The sequence below is a fragment of the Macrotis lagotis genome, chromosome 1 (assembly GCF_037893015.1).
Source record: "Macrotis lagotis isolate mMagLag1 chromosome 1, bilby.v1.9.chrom.fasta, whole genome shotgun sequence".
NCBI lineage: Eukaryota > Metazoa > Chordata > Mammalia > Peramelemorphia > Peramelidae > Macrotis > Macrotis lagotis.
Genome location: NC_133658.1, coordinates 327,045,669 through 327,059,191, shown reverse-complemented (window position 1 = coordinate 327,059,191; position 13,523 = coordinate 327,045,669). Strand labels below are relative to the sequence as shown.

The 13,523-nt window shown below is 35.2% G+C and overlaps 1 protein-coding gene across 4 annotated transcripts in view; it reads right to left on the bottom strand.

Moving 5' to 3' along the window:
- The window catches only part of NR6A1 (nuclear receptor subfamily 6 group A member 1), a 281,543-nt gene that overhangs the window by 192,097 nt on the left and 75,923 nt on the right, over positions 1-13,523 (bottom strand). The gene's annotated exons all lie outside the window — the stretch shown is intronic.

Genomic DNA, 13,523 nt, shown 5'->3' with positions numbered 1-13,523 from the left:
GAGGTAGGGGGCAGCAATTGGATAGAGCACCAGCCCTGGAGTCAGAAGGATCTGAGTTCAAATCCAACCCCAAGCACTTAATAATTACCTAGCTGTGTGATCTTGGGCAAGACACTTAATCCCACTGCCTTGCCCCACCCCCAAAAATACTGAGGCATAAAAAGGATTAATGATTTGCCCATGATGGTTTCTAGAATTTCTAGATTGCTTTCTATTTGGGTGCACAAAGTCCCCTTCCCAGATCCAAGTTATGTGACATAACCTGATTCAAAGACATGCTGAACTAGTGAGTTCACATATCTAAGCCTCTAAGTCCTTGGTACAATCATGAAGATAATTAAACAGATGACCAAGTAATTTTATATAAGAATATCAACCTTAGGGCACTCTCATTTCCCCATTCATATTATGAAAGCAAACATTTTGGTTAAAGTTCAGTTTATTACAAGTATTTCTGTGAAATTATTCCAGTTCAAATTAAAGTCAGATTTTGTAGTCTAAGAGTCTGGTTTAGTGCCAAAAACAGTATTAGCCAGTCTGCTTTTCCATCACACAAGCAAAAAAAACTCACAGCAAATATGGTAAATTCATTCAGATATCCCTATGTAACGTCTTATCTGGCAACTTCTTTTGGAAATTGCATTTGTATACACTCAGGGTTACTGATTGATGGTGTCCTTTATTAGTGTATAACTATAAAATCTAAGTCACTAGCCCAACCAAGGACTATGAGTAGCATGTTGAACTGTTCTTAGATATCCACTGAACATTGATCTGGCAACCAGAAGATTTAGTGCTCAGTTGTTCACTAGCTTGCTTTGTGATTTGGGTAAATTCCTTTACCAACCAGGGTGTGATGGTTCTTCTGCTTTTTAAAGTTATCTTCCAACTTTGAGAATTTGCATTAATAGCCCTTACATTCTAGATCACATGGATAAATGGTTCCTACTGCCTAGCATATGTACTCAAATTGGAAATGTTTGATTTCAAAATGACCTAGACATTAAGTTATTACTTTAAATGACATTCATTTTAGCTGCAATGCTAATTTCAAAAAAGAATTAATTGAAAAAACCATTCATCATCTGAATTACCAACAATAAAACATAGAACACAGAATATTTGTGCACAGATGATGAAATGGAACAGCGGTACACTTATTGCAAGATAGCCAAGTGATCTCATTGGATGCTTCCGTTTACAAAATCACAGAATCTCAGAGTCAGAAAGGAATAAGGGCAAGCATAAAGTCAAACCGACCCCTGTAGAAGTTCCCTCTAAGTGATCACAGCCTAAACACACACACACACACACACACACACACACACACACGCCTCTGTAGTTGTACCCTATGGAAACCAAGCAAAACAATTCTTATCTCTTTCACAAGATTAACTCATCATACATTCCAACAATCTTCTCTTCTCCATACTAAATTATCCCAAGTTTCTCCAAATGGATTCTCATATGACAAGGTCTGAAGGTAACCCTTCTGCTTACTATCTCTGTGGTCTTCTGCAGGTTTTTTGTTTCTCTTTACACGTGTGTCCTAAACTTTAGTGTGGTCAAAAGAGAATTCTACATTCTCCAGTGACTTCCAGTTCTAAAATGGTGTGCTATGCTTTTTTCCACAACATTTCATCTGATCTTATGAAGAATTCAGAGTGGTATCCTCATTTTAGAAATAAGGGAACAAACTCAGAGATTGACCCAGTTGACAGAATTCTTTGCTCACTTGACTGTATATTAGATCTTTAAAGGACTAAGTAGTGATATTTTTTGACTGACAACTCATTCAAATAAAATCTTCAGATCTTTTTCATATAGAGAACCACCAAAATGGACAATCATATTGTTATCCAAATTAAATCTTAATAGAGCAGATGCTGCATTGCTTTAATCAACACCCCCAAATTCTTTTTTTTAAATTAATTTTTATTAAAGATATTATTTGAGTTTTACAATTTTCCCCCAATCTTGCTTCCCTCCCCACCCCAAATTCTTCTTAAAAATAAGTTTTTATTAATATTTTCTTTTAAGAAAAAAATCAGTACAGCTGATGAATATATTGAAACGGTTTGAATACATGTGCAATATGTAACTCTTGTGGCCCTTCTATCCCTCCCCACCCCAGAAGTATTTTTTCTTAAGTCCTGCTTGATCTTGATAATCTTATTATATTTAATTTTGATTGCTTGGTGTGTTCTTTCCATTTACACTGCTTAGTTACTGTAAATATTGTTTTCTTGGATCTGCTTACATTACTTTGCATTGGTTCATAGAGATCTTTCCATGTTTCACTGCATTCATCACATATATAATTTTTTTTTTAGGATTTTGCAAGGCAAATGAGGTTAAGTGGCTTGCCCAAGACCACACAGTGTCTGAGGCCAGAAATGAACTCAGGTACTCCTGACTCCAGGGACGGTACTCTATCCACTGTGCCACCTAGCCTCCCCTATATAATTTCTTAAACACAATTTTACTTCATTATATTTATATACCAAATTTCATTAATCATGATTCAACTTATGGGCATCTAATTTGTTTCCTATTCTTAACTATCACAAAAAGTATTGCTATAAATATTTTGGTTTATATATTTTCCACCTTTAATAGTGGCATCCTTTGATCACTCCCAAATTCTCAATGTTCTAGCCAGTGAGCTTTTGGGGGGGCAGGGTGTATGTATGTGGAGAGGTATTATTTTGTTTTTTGGGAAGTGTCATATTAAAATTATTTTGAGCTAAAATAGCTTTGGGACAAGCACAAAGAAAGATTAAATACATCCCTAAAAGGTCAAATTCTCTGAACCTACACTCTGGTATACAACCATGAACTTCAAATTTAGAGTTCATCTTTTTCTTCATCAGTGACTGCAAGAGGAAAACCAGAACCAGAAACAAGATTATTTGCTAAATGTATTTGTCCAAAAATCTGACATCTGTTATATAACTGGAAATACAATGGGGTATAATAAAAAGTACTAAGCCATGAAATTTGAGTTCAATCCCTGATGTTGCCACTCAGTCAATCTCTGAGTTTATGTTTCCCCATTTCTAAAATGAGGATACCACTCTGAATTTTTCTAACCTTATAAGATCAAATGAAATGATGCAGGAAAAAAACTATAGCATACCATTTTAGAGCTACAAGTCAATGGAAAATATAATTTCAAATCTGAAAGGTACCTCAGATTCACTCCAATTCCCTCTTTTAAAGATAGGAAGACTGAGATGCAGAAGTGATTTTGCTCAAGCTTCAAAGAAATTGATGGCAGAACTAGGGACTCTCCAAATCTCCTTAAAACCATGTTCAGTGTTTTTTCCAACCATACCATTCTATTTCAATGATTTTATAACCAAGAAGGTACATGTAATTAGATATATGAAACAAGTTATTATTCCTAGTATTTTAAATTAACATCTATAAGAGCCTAAAGGGAAAAGCAGGCACATCTACAGAGCCATCTAGTCAATGAAACCTAAGAAAAAAAAAGCTTCCCCAGGAAAATCACAAGGAAATCAATGAGTTTGATTATAAGAAGTAAAAGCTTCATTCAGGAAAAAAAAAACATGCTTTAAAATTAATGTGAAAGTTGTCTAATGCTCTATGTGAAGCCCTGATTAATATGGAGCCACCATAATGACACTTAGGGATTAGAACTTATCTTCAGAGTGTGTGACTTCTAAGAAATACTGGAGGACTCTGATTCTTATAGAATGACCTCAAAACACTGAAACACAACATGACATAATACAATAAAGAAAGATCCAGATTCAAATCACCTTTCTGTGCTTTAGTTTCCTCATCAATATAATGAGGATGATTAATACTGTCATTTCATCTAAACACAATGTAGTGGACTGAAGAAATAGTTTTGTGAACCTCAAACCGTGATAGAAGGTTGGGCTATCAATGTGGAGGTGGGGAGGAGAAAGGAAGAGAGGGAGAGTGAAAGAGAAAGCACAATTTAATGATAAAACGTTTTCATTATATACCATTAATACTAATGAATCATTTTAATATATGTTTTGTTTTCTCTAGATACCAAAGAGCAAAGGGTAGACACCAGAAGTTTAAGATGTTCCTAACAACATTCTCATTTCTCAGCTGAAGCAATGTGAATTTTGAGTATTCTGGAACCGTCTGAATGAGATTAAACATATAGGAATAACCATCATAATGGCATCCCAAAAAAACTCCATTTTACAATACATTAACATATCTATGATCTTACTGATGTGGTTACTGTTTCTACCTGTAAAGAACACAACCCACCCATGCCTTCTCACTTAAGCTATTCTTATTCAAGCTTTTCAAACCTCAGCCTTCAATAGAAGATATTTCCAATACATGTACATTGGAGACTTTCCTCTATTTGTTGGCTTGGCTTATAAAAGATGTGTATTGATTAACATTTCCTCTTAATCATCTATCATCCCTCACTCTCAATAACTGACTGACACATTTTTTCTTGTAAAATGTATCACTGATGATTTATTTTCCAATAATGCAAATAATATATTAACTATGATAGTTTACATTTACATAGCACTTTACAAATTATTAAATGTGGTAGTACAAATATTATCATCACCATTAAACAACTGAAGCTCAAAAACGAAAAATGACAGAACCAAGATCCCCTTTTCCTTACTCTATACAACCTCTCCATTTGCAATCAACTCTTGTTGCAGTTACAGAACTCTAGTATAACCTCATTCAACAAATTATCCAAAAGCAAACCATCTAAGACTAATTATTCCATCACCTCTATAATTCAAGTCTTTAAATTCTGGATTTTGGATACCAAGGAACATAATTGCTTGTTATATTTGAATAAGTAGAAAATAGACAAAATTAATAAAGCCAGATTTCTAATCAATACTAATTTTGCTGAGTTTTGCATCATTTGACCTCATCTAATCTAGGAGAGGCCAACATATTGGATTTGAAGTCAAAGGACCTGGGCTCCAATCCTAATTCTCTTACTAGCCTGTGACCCTGAGCAAGTCATTTATACCTCTGAACACCAGTTTAATCACCATTTTAAAAAACAGATTGAACTAATTTATCTCTAATATTTGTTATAACTTTAAGCTTCAAAGCTCTTAGTTCTTCTACTTATAAGTACAATGATCCTATGACTCCTAATAATCATTTAAAAAGTGATCATATGCTCCATGTCTACTGTAATGTCACATATTTCTTAAAACCGACATAAGTATGACACTGTGGAGAATAAACTCAAAGACCATAATATGATGGTCTTTTGCTTCCCTGGAGCTCTGAAAAATATCTTTAGAGACAGTTATTCACTTCCTCACACATATATAATGTATGTACTTTGTACTCCCTATGTACTGCATCTTTGCTTGAGATGAAATGTGAAACAAAATCTATTGGCTTTTGTGACTTACAATATTAAAACACAATTAAGATTTCTATGCTTGATTATAGTTAGCCCTGCCTGATCAATAAAAATGGATTTGAAAGTGAAACCCTAGAAACAAAATGGAGCCAGAGCTGAGACTCAGAAAAGTAAGGTGACTTACTTAAGGTAGCAGAGATAATAAATGGTTAATATTAAAATCCAAACACCAGGTCCTTCTGCTTCAAATCTAGGTCTTTCTCATAATTCTGTATGGAGGAATAAGAAAAAAAAACACCAAGGCAAACCTACATAACAATCTGTTGACCAATGTGTAATTCTACCTACTAATACAGGATGTTCCAAAAGTTTTAGCTATTAAAGTTTAAAGCAAGTCCTATCATATAACATCCTGAAATCTTGCTTCTATTTTCTGGCTAACTGCCTAAGATGCAAAACAAATAAGCTAATGTTGAAACTCTGGTGAATTTAATTCTCTTCATAAGTCTACTGTTCCATTTGTAATACTATGTTCTATTAAGTTAAGACCAATGTTTTTCCCCATGTAATAATCAATTTTGTGAGACCAATTAGTGATGTTAGCTGAAGTAACAATTCTATCACCTTTCCCATTTAACAAGTTTTTCAACTCTGGAATAATAGTTGTTTGATTTTTTTTTCTCTATGCAATTTACAGTTATGACACTAAGAGTCAGGTTAAAGCCAGTTGCCTTTACTGCTTTGACAAGGAAAAAAATAATTGAACTGATGATGTAACAAACAATTTACATTCAAAACAAATACTTGGTGAGGTTTTTCTTTAGCTAGTTTTTTGGTTCTGTTTAAAACATGTACTACCCCCTACTGGTTTCCACACTATCTAATTTTCAACTTGAAGGAGAGGATAAGAATAACATCAATTAAATCAATTAAAAAGTAGCACAGACCCATTGCCTTAAATAATAATAAAAAAAGTATCACAGAATCTCAAAGGAAGGAAAGAATTGCAAAAAGATTTATCCAATCAAACCCACACCAGTGTGGAAGTCTGAGTACAACAATCTGGAAGAGTAGTTATTCATATGAAACTGCCTCTGATGTCAACTCAAGTTCTCAGTATACTTAAATCTACTTGTGGATAGTTAGCAAACTTAAGAAATTGTTTCTTTTATTGAACCTAACTCTCTAAAACTGCCTCTCTACAATTTTCTCATTCTATCCTCTGAGGTCAATTAGAATAAATCTATCTTTTATGCAAATCATTCAAATATTTGAAGAGAGTAGTCACATCCCTTCTAAATTTAATCTCTTCTAGGCTAAATACTTCATGTTCTCAATCCTTCATATGACAGGCTGAGGAGTCTCAAACTATCTAGAGCCGAACACAATGCTCCAGATAGGGTCTGCAGGGCAGAGAGACTCTTATTCTGAATGCTTTTAAGATTGTGTTCCATTTTCTGGGTGTCATATTTCCTTTCTATCTTGTACTGGTGCTGTCGTCCATTTTCTTAAAAACCCAAATGGAGGATTTTTCATTTTAAAAATATATATATGTAAAATTAGTAAATTAAAAAATATATTTTTAATCTGACAAGATCTTTTTTGAATCTTGATTACCTTATTCAGTGTGCTAGTTAGCTCTACCAGATTTAAGTAATTCTTTGAACACATTCTAAGACAAATTATTAAATACCTTTTACCTCTTGTCTCTGGAACTCAGGTCATCTGCTGGCTGGCTACCACTCCCATAGTTGAAGTAGAAGAGGCATTCTGCTAAGGAAGTAAGTACTCTATTAAGCTCAATGGAAGGCAGGTTGATATGACAGAAATAATAGATTTGGGAGTTAGCCAGCATAAGTCTGAACTCTAGCCATAGCACTTACTAACACATGGCTATAGATAACTCACTTTCCTTCCCATAAGTTCAGGCTTAACCACTCATATTGATATAGCCCTTACAGGCATACAATTGCTTTCTTTACAACAATCCACAGAGATAGATAGATGAAACAAGTATTATTATGCTCACTGTATAGATGAAAAAAATGAAGGCTGATTATGATACATGATTTGCCCAGGTAATTTAAGAGAATATATTCAAACTCATGATCCTCCTAACTCCAAATCCTAGTGTCCTTTACACTACAGAATGCTGCATTTCTAAAATGGGAATGATAATACAGTACTACTTGTATTACAAATCTCCAAAGTTCATTGTCAAAAGAGTATTATACATTTTAAAAGGGTCACACTGCTGTGTCACCATATCTCTACAGGGTGGAATTTTTAAAAAGTGAATTAATGTACCTCTTAGCAGGGACAATAGAAAAGAGGTGAAGAATGGGTGGTATATTTCAGTCATGGCCAAGTGTTGATTTGTTTTGCTTAACTATGCTGACTTATTATGAGAGAGCATTCTCCTAGAGGGAGAATGGGGGAAATTTGAGAAATGACAGGGATATAAAAGTTTCGAAAGAAAAATTTTAAGTGGGTTATGAGAACCTTTTAACTTCCTTGCAAAAGATAAACAAAATAAATTGTGACTGATAAGTGTGATATGTGTTAGGAGCTCTGATAATATATACACAGTAGGGAGTTTTAACCAACCAATTTAGGTCAATAATATTATTTCAATATTTAAAAAGTTCTATGATTTCATTGATATGACACATCAGATAGGAGAGAGCATAGGAAAAAGCTCTGAATTTGTAGTCAAAAGATTTGAGTCTGAACCCATATCTTCTATTTAAATTAAATGGACAAATCATTTCCCCTCAGTCTCAGTTTCTTCATCTGTAAAATGAGAGAGTGACTTCTAGTACCCCTTCTAGCTTTGCATCCTATAAACATGGATATTCTATCATCCAACATTATAAACATTTTAACAACAGTCTTCAGAAGCTGTTACAACCCAAAGAAAAACTTAATTCTTTAGGGATCAATCCTCTGTGATGAGCTTCTGACAGCCTATTTCTTGGACAGATTCAATCCATTTCTATGTCTATCCTTAAAAACTTCTTGTTTGATAAAACTAACCAGATTTTAATATCCTGGCTTATACCTATAAAACCCAGAGTTGCTTTCATATTTGAAACAGGGTATCAAAGGATTACTTAAGTAAGATGAGGTATTAAAACAGCCAAGATAAAAATGGAAATTACATTTTCATAGTTACCAATCATGCACTATGCAAAACAACTTTCTCAGACTTCTCTTCAAGTATGAAATCTTAACTATAGTTTCACAGTCCTGCAATTTATTGGCTCTCTTCTTTCTTTTTTTTTAAAGTTTTTTTTTTTTGCAAGGCAATGGGGTTAAGTGGCTTGCCCAAGGCCACACAGCTAGGTAATTATTAAGTGTCTGAGGCAGAATTTGAACTCAAGTACTCCTGACTCCAGGGCCGGTGCTCTATCCACTGCGCCACCTAGACACCCCTATTAGCTATTTTCTAACACACAGTTCCATTTTTCAAATTAAAATGCTTGTGATGTAAGTTCCTAAAAGGAATGTACAGCTATCAGCTGCTTTTCAAATGGAAAAGAGATACAGGAACACACACACACACACACACACACACACACACACACACACACAGCACATGGAGAGCAATCTACAGATAACTTCAGTGAACATTCAACGCTGTCGGTGAGTTTTGAGATTTAAAAGAAACCATCGACCGTTGACTGTACCTTGAGGTTTATCAAAGCCACAATGCTCAGTAAAGCTAATGCAGTATGATTTATAGGCAATGGTTTAAAATTGTTACTGTAAAAAAAAAAGTTACTAGTTACAATAGTTGTTACTGAAAAGACATCAATGGGAGGTTTTCAAAGAATTTTCTTTAGTTTAACATATAAAAATTTTTCTTGACTCTCATTTCTACATATAAAAACCAATATGAGAGACAAACTCAGTAATAGGGAAAGAAGGATGTAGATGTTTCAAAAAACTATATAGAAACAAGTAGGTGGTCCCAAACTGTTAAGGGAGCAATTAGATGGAGTGGCTAGAAATTTAAAACTGACTTCAAATACATCCACAAATATTCATTAGCTAATAACCTTGAACCTTGGCCTTAGCTAATAACCTTGAACCTTGGCCAAGTCACTTTTGCCTCTGATTGCCTTAGTTTATTCATTAGTAAAATCAGATTATTTGTCAAGTATACTACAAACATTAAAAATTATATAAGTGCTAGTTGTTATTATTACTATGAAAGATTCAGAGACAAAATAATTTGAAATCCAGCCCTTCTACTTGCTAGCTGTGTAACTTTGATTACATCATATAAACACTCTACTTACTTAAGTATCAACCCATTTTAAACATATATTACTATTTACAAGTCCAGTGACCTAGAAAAGTCACTTAAATCACTGTCAAGAGAACAGAAATAGAAGGAGAAAAGGTTACTACAGTAAAAACAGCAAAATGGAATCGAACAATTTTCCCAATAAACTCACCGGGTAGCCTTGACCAAGTCATTCCCCTGGCTGGACCTCAGTTCCTTCCATTATAAAATAAGGAAGTTGGAAAAGATTATCTCTAAGGTCTCAAAGCTCCAAAAGTCTATGATCTGAGATCTTTTCAGTATGGACACCAGTCTCTAAGACGTAGAGCAAAGATAGTCATCAACCAACCTCAATTATTTCAAACTTGCATGAATTTAAGCAATTCCCTTTCCTTCTCTGTGCTTCAGCTTCACCATCTAAAAAAATGATGACACTGAGTCCTACCCTAATATATTCTTATTCTCACTAAATAAATTAACCAACAAATAGATGATAGAGAAAGAAGGCTACCACTTGTCAGACAGTGTTTTTGTTGGAGAAGAAAACAAGAACACTCAGGAAGAGATGCCCCTTAAGGCCTAACTCTGGAGAATATAATGTCTGCACTAAACATTCATTGCTGTCGGTGGGTTTTTATTTCAATCAACTCACTGATCAATGAATGCAAACTGCGGATCAAATAACTAAAGGAAGAAGCACTGGTATCTATCTTACATTTTGAAGTTGTTCTTGATTGCTGTTTGCTCATGTCTTCAAAATCAACTTTAACCTCAACAATCATTTATCAAGCACTTACTCTGGGCAGAGCTCTGTGCTTCACATTGGGGAAGATATAAAGTTTAAAAAGCTACCACATTTGCCTTCAATCTTATATGGGTACATATTCCCAGAATCCCTCTCCAAATTACTCTCCTGATCCCAAACAAAGAGCTACCAATATAATATTCCTAAAACATAAGTATGACTTAGACACTAAACTACTCTGTCAGTTTCAGCAATTCTCTACTATCTCCAAAATAAAATGCAAATTCTCTATGCTTGTATTTTTAAAATCCTGTATAGCCTAGATTTAACTACCCCTTCTAGACTTATTTAACACTACTTCCCTTCATCTAAATTCTAGCCAAAATGAACTAGGTGTTGTTCCCCAAACCTGGTATTCCACCTCCCACCTCCATATCTTTGCAGTGCTTTTTCACACCTACAATGATCTCTTAGCTCACCTCTACCTCTTAGAATCTTTGGCAGACCCCCTACAGGAAGCCCTTCCCAATTTTCTCTTCCATTACTCATTACTGAAATACACTGATTAACATGTATAATAACAAACTGACAAGTGTTAACAAACAATTGTTAAAGACCTATTAAATGGGGCAGCTAGGTGGTGTAGTGGATAGAGCACTGGCCACGGAGTATGGAGGACCTGAGTTCAAATTTGACCTCAGATATTTAATTACCTGACTATGTGACTTTGGGAAAGTCACTTGACTCCATTACCTTGAGAACCCCCCCCCAAAATAAAGACTTATTAAGTGCCATGCATGGTGCTAAACATTAGGCCAAACCAATCCTCGACCTCAAAAAGCTCCAATTCTAATGGGAAGGCAATATGCAAAAAACCTCTGTACAAACTATATACACAGGATAAGTTATAGGTGCTTTTAGAAAGGAAAAGCACTGGGAAAGGGTCCTTAAAGGTGTGTTTTAGATGAAACTCAAAAGGAAACCCAGGAAAGAGAGACAAGAAAGAGAGCCATGAGGGCCAGGCAAGTGAAAACACATGAAATCATAAGACACTAAGGGGATAGAATATTTGAAGAGGAAGACAATATATGAAAACCGCAAAGGCAGGAAGGAACTAAGTTACAAAAGACTTTAAAAGCCAAACACAAGATTTTTTATTTGGTCTTGCTGCCTTTTTTAAAAAAAGAGAATTTAAAGGTTGGAATGGAGTCTATCTGGAAAGAAGCCTAGAGCAAAAAGACTTCTACCCAGCAGGCAATTGCAATAGTCTAGAGTGTTAGGTGATGAGGGCAGCTAGCAGTAAATGAAGCCCTGACTTTGGATTCAGAACAGGAGTTCAAATCTGGCCTCAGACATCTGCCACTTACTAGCTGTATAACCATGGGCAAATCACTTAAACCTGATTGCCTGACATCCAGGGCCATCTCCAGTCAACCTGATTCATAGCTGGCCACTGGACTCAGATGGCTCTGGAGGAGAAAGTGAGGCTGGTGACTTCACACAGTAACCCAGTAACCTCTCACTCCAATTCATGTGCTTACCATGGCATCACTTCCCTGATGTCATGATCTTCTTCGAAAATGAAGGATAGGGGGCAGCTAGGTGGCGCAGTGGATAAAGCACCAGCCCTGGAGTCAGGAGTACTTGGGTTCAAATCTGGTCTCAGTCATTTAATAATTACCTAGCTGTGTGGCCTTGGGCAAGCCACTTAACTCCATTTGCCTTGCAAAAAAAAAATCCAAAAAAAAGAGAAGAAAATGAAGGATAAACATTAGAAGGGTTTATTTACCATGGCAAGGAGAAGGGCCACTTCCTCACATGAGATAGGAAGGAATAAAACAAGATCATGGGGAAGGCATTTGAGTGATATGAGATGAATGGAGAAGAGGGAGTTCTAATCAAATTGTCTCATTTCAAAGAAATGAGAGTAGGAAGAAGGAAGACTTAGAAGTCTAAGGAGGAAAGGTTTGGAAAAACTACTGATGAGTTGGAGGGATGATAAATCAATCAGAGAAGTAGAAAAGGTTACAAAACATAAATTTATATAATTTGTACCAATTATACAAATTATAACTACATAAAAGAGATGACTATTAAGTTCTATGACTGAAATTCTGAAGCAAGCTAGAATAAGGATCAATCAATATAGTGAAGACTGTCTGGAGAGGATATTTGCCCGAAGCCTTAAACAAGAAGTTTTGTGTTGATTTTTTATATCTTTGGAAGAGCTCATTGGATTTCAAATACTTATTTCTCATATCTCTTATAGTTTCCCAAATATAGCCATGGTCAATGGGACATAGACCTGAACAATGTAATTTTATAATAATATCATGGCACATTCTAACCAAAGGTACCCTCCACTGTTGCCTTCCCACACTATCTCCACTCTCCTTGATCCCACACAGTGAAGTCCTTTGCTTTCTCTACCTGGAACAGAAGTGAATCTGTATATTTGAAGGATCTGCCAGCAAGGAACATGCTATGGCAAGACCTATAGCAAATATAAAAGGTTTCAATGAGGGAACCAGAGATGATGGCCTGATGCTTACTATATAAAGACCAGCCTAGCTAAACACAGAGAAGCTCATCAGTGAAACTGACTCAGGCGACCAATGTCTATAGCCAAAGAAAATCAAGACTATCTACTAGGAGAGGTTGTGATCTACACAGAGGGAATTCTTACAGTGACTAAACAAATTAATGGCAAACAAACAAAAAAATCCCAATATACTATATATTAAATCCATCAGTCAATGGCTCCAAAAATTCATCAAATGGTGAGTAAAAAACCCAATCTGACCCTCAATAATCTTAACTCTCCTATTCTTCAAAGTTGATATATGCTGGGCCCATGTAGATACTGCTCCTTACAGAACTAATTGACTTCTGGAATATTATTTTATCTAATGTTTTGGTGGAACCAGTTAAAAGTTGCTCTGCAAGTTTGGCTGACATTTTCAACCAAACCTAATATGGCACATTCATTCTGGTTTTAGGGATTTGATTCCCTAGATAAGAAATCTGTAGGAATGGAAAAGGCACAAAGACCAAGAAAATATGCATCACAACTTTTTTCTTAGTTAAAATTAAAATGTCATAATGGCTTTTAG